This window comes from Microchirus variegatus, assembly GCF_963457635.1.
Source record: "Microchirus variegatus genome assembly, chromosome: 22".
NCBI lineage: Eukaryota > Metazoa > Chordata > Actinopteri > Pleuronectiformes > Soleidae > Microchirus > Microchirus variegatus.
Window position 1 is genome coordinate 8,554,114 of NC_139823.1, and position 4,711 is coordinate 8,558,824.

Sequence of the window (4,711 nt, forward strand, 5' to 3'; positions counted from 1 at the left end):
CTATGTTAATGCGAAAAAAAAACGTAGGCAGGAATGTAAATTGACATAAGTGTTGTTGCTTGTGCGCACGGACGTATGCAGCGTGTGCCGTGCACTGTTGACCTTTTGACCTATTTTTTTTTTTTTTCACAGAAATGCAAGGACAATATATCATCCTAAGATGTGCTCTATGTGACCTTGAAGTAAATTGCCCTATGATATACATCATGTTGTTTTGAAGTTTCTTTGCACAACTACACGTTCAGGTTTGAAGGATAGCAAACAGGAAAAGGAAAGGGAATATATGAGAGAGAGAGAGAGAGAGAGAGAGAGTGTGTGGATTCACTTTTACTGGATACAACAATATTCACCCAGAAGTGCTGCACTGTCAAACAACTCAGCTTCACTTTACTATTCATGCCTTTCGACCTTTAAAGTCCAAAAATGTTTTCCTCACCGTGACCCCCTCCCGGTTTTTACCCCTGTCATTTTTCCTTTTCTTCTCCATCTTTTTGATCACCCAAAACATCAGCCCATCACCAGCAGAATATGTGGTTTATGTCTCCCCGCTGTCCGTAGCTCACTGTCTGCCTTCCAGTGAGAGCTCCTACCTGCTGAGCCGCTTCCCCGCTTGCCAAACTCGAGTGTCTGTGGGAGAAGTGAGCAGGGTTTTTTTATTTTTTTTTATTTTTTTTTAACATGGAGGACTGCCTTAATGTTGTTCAGTTTGTTGGCAGCCACACAGGGTGCTGCACTTCAGATTTACTGTTTGTTCATCGGTGCAGGGCCAAACTCATTCCTGTCTCTCTGCACACACACACACACACACACACACACACACACACACACAACCTGTCCGTCACAAAGGAGGATATCAGCAAATTAAATGATCTGAATGAAACCTTTTATGTCGTGTGTTGTGTCAGCATTATTGTCTGATATCATGTAAACACCTGGCCTGCTGGGATGTTTCATCCGAGCAGTGGTGGTGGTGGTACGACTTTCAGGTTTGGGATTAGAAAGGGGGGGACGTGGCCTCTACTGGGCTCCCTCGGAGCAAAGCCAGTCCTCCCATGTTAATTTCCCAAGGTCAAGAAGAACCTCTGCGATGTTTTCGGTGTTTGAAGGTGGACTGAAAATATAATAACGGGAACCCCCGCCGAATAGGAACAAAGAATAGGGGGCGCGCCAATTTTTCCGATACCATGGCGACTACCTGTTTGCGTGGAGTTGCAGAGGTGTTCCGGGTTGAACATGAAGGACATATGTGTCTCCTTAATGTGTGTTTATACAGAACACCGAGCTTCAACGTAATAAAAGCAGTAAATCTGCTGTGTTGCTCTCCCACAGAGCATATTTCCACTCTCGTCCTTGTTGGCTCAATTCCTGAAGGAATAAGCATTTGATATGACCATCCATCACTCACTGTCTGAAACAGGTATTTTTCAAGCTGCACTGTCGCCGTCTAATTGAGCTACTTTACATTGTAATAAGGCAACAAAATGCACCGGATTAAAGCAGAGCCTGTTCCCTTATGTATTTAAAAATAGGGCTTTGGAAAAAAAAACACTACATTGCTTGCCTTTTGAGATTTAATGACTATCCTGTGACTCCACAGAGAATTACAGCCAGTAATTGATTATTAAAACTTAAAATTGCAAACCACATCCATTACTTGACGAGTGCATATGTTATCCTTGTAATTAACAAAGCTTGGCACTTACCGTTTGCCAGTTCCAAGACCTCCAGAAAAATATATCAGAGGTTAGAAGGGAGACTTCTAGAGCAAGCACTGTCTGGGCAATTATCTGAGACATAATACATTAAACCAAAGATGCTCAATACACCACGAAAAAAAAAAAAAAAAACTCCCCTTCACACCCTGACACCACCATTTTCTCAGGAAATCTCATGCAGTGTGTAAAAACATAAAAGAAGTTAATTGTATGGTTGCCGTAGATTAAATGTGTTAATATATTGTTTTTGCAGTTTGTTTTTTTGTTTGTTTGTTTTTTTACATTTACAGCCCTAGAGTTACCTGCACAAAATTAATATTCTGTTTTCATGCAAAGAATAATCAATATACATTCATGCAACCAAGAGATTTCAGTTGTAAGAACACTAAGAAAACTGTGTGAATGCTTTTATGCATCATAAAAACCCTGATCTCTTTGAATATTTTTTGTATTATTATTATAATGATAGCTTATAATCTTACTAATAAAACATTCATTCACTCTATTAGGTTGTATTCTTTTCACTTACTAAATGATTAGACATGCAATATAACACACATTTGCAAAGTACATACAAAATATTCAGCAGGGATGCCAGCTCTGTGTTGAAAGGTGGAAAATGTTATAATTATACCGGTTCATTGTCACTGTTCCTTTCGCTGTATTCAATAATTGTTTTAAATCATCCTATGATTATCGTGCCTACGTTCCACTTTGGCCACAGCAGTCAAAGTAAAGAGCTGCTGGAATTGCTTTTGGCTTTAGGTACTCGTGTCCCGGGGAAAGCTCTTTGCAGAGGGATATTTAAAGCCCTAAAGCGTCGCCTCATTGGTTCATGGACTCCTAACCAAGCTCAGATCATGCCCGTTGTGTACCCAGACGAGAACAATCTGCGACGTTTAGACTTTTTATTTAAGAAAATCAGTGTTTGGCCGATGCCATCGGAGCAAGACAACAGAAAAACAGACTCTGGGAGTGCAACACGAGGGGCATTTAAGTACAGGATGAAGCTGACAATGTTCAAGTTTTAAAACCTGAAGTCTGCAGAGTGCTAGGCAGGAGGAAAATCCAGTAGAGTGGAGTGAAATGTTGCGAGTGTTGGTTGTCCATGAGGGCCAAGACGGAGCAGAGATGCGGGGAGAGATGCTGTATCCACAGGCCGTTTGGGCTGGACAGAGCTGGATGAATTCATTAAAAGGAAGCGCAGTCTCTCCCAGCTGCCATCTCTCCCCCTGCAGCCAGACTCCGATCAATGGCAGGAATACATCCAAAACAACATTTAGCACAAGACCTCGGAAGCAGGGGTGCATTTAAGACTTCTCTGTGTGTGCACATCTTCCCTGGATGAGAGAGAGAGCTGTTTCAAAATGTGCTATTAGAGCAGAGCAGGGGAGGTATATGGGGCAATGTGTTTGTATCACAACAGAGAAGATTGTTTAACACAGATGCTTCGAGATGAGGCCGTTTGCTTTTTTTTTTTTTTTTTTAAATCGTTGCAGTGTCGGGAACAAGTAATGTAAAAGGTAGAGTATTTGTATAAACAAGAAATGAGAGTGTGATTCCGTCAAATATGTTATTCGCACCTACAATATTGATTTATATCATTACATGCAAATTATAAAAGCATGTTGTCTGCGTCAGTGAAAAATAACCCCCCCCCATTCACATCTATATACACATACTCTCAGGTAACTATTTTCACGTAAATTGATCAATACTGATGAGATCTCGATTTACACATCATTTGACACGTTTTTTTGCACGTATTATGTAATTAAAACTGAACCAGATGCAGTGTGTGTGATTTCAAGCACAAATAAAACCAAAATGCTTCTAGTACCATCTAGTGGTCATAAATGATAGGTCAGTGACGGCGCCACGGAGGGACGCACAACACGGCCACAGAAATCAGTTAATCACGCCTGACAATGTTTAAACTAATACGTCGTACGGTGCCGTGTGTGTGTGTATTTATCCACGTGCTGGATTCCATTAGAAAGTCTTGAGTAATGCGTCGACTATAAAAATCTCTCTGAGCAGAGGAGCACCCCACTGTGTTGTGATGAGATGGTTTGGTCGATGCCTCGTTCCTCTGTCATTTCATTTATATGACGTCCTACTTACCGTGGAACAAAGACCTCAACGTATACTGCTCTACTTTTTTAAAATAAAGGCCGAGTTTATTAGCCGTGTGATGCATTAACGTGCGTTGTACCAGATCTTATTTGTGCAAAAAGTGGGAAATATTGCACCACCGTATACTTAATAATACTATTTATGATGCAAAATTAATGCATTAATATCAAAAACAGACATTTATTTTAAATTACATTAATAATAGTGTGGACAACTGAAATTAAAATTCGTACCAGGAGCCATTTCGGCCACTGCCATTCCTAATTATGACCAAATGTCTTATTATTACTGTTATAAAAAATATTGCTAGCAAATATATATTATATTCTATCACCTCGCTGGCAGCTGTGCCTCAGCTGTTTAAAAGACGGTGAAGTTGTGGGCCATGTTTTCATAATAACATGATATTAATAAGTGGGGGGCCGCATGTAATTCATTGTGGGGCCGCATGTGGCCCCCGGGCCGCCAGTTTGAGACCCCTGCTTTAGAGTTTACGGTTAACTGCTGGCAGTTTTTAAACATTAAAATTAAATTTGCTGTAATGTATTGAACTTGTGTCAATGGTTTTTGCGACCACTAAGTGACGATTAATCGTACAAAATCAGATATTTTTAAATAACTTTCAATCATGTCAGTGAAAAGCTATTTTATTCAAAAACAAAACAAACAAAACTATATCTGTCGCTGTACAACCCAGGGTTTACAAACATCATCTGAATCTTTGGAAAATACAAAAAGCTAAATTACAATATACATTAAATTCAGAATCAGTCATACAGTATTTCTGATTTCCACCTTAATGGCTTATGAGGAAAGTTACAGTATTATCACTGCCCTTACTCGAGAGCGACTTCAACAAC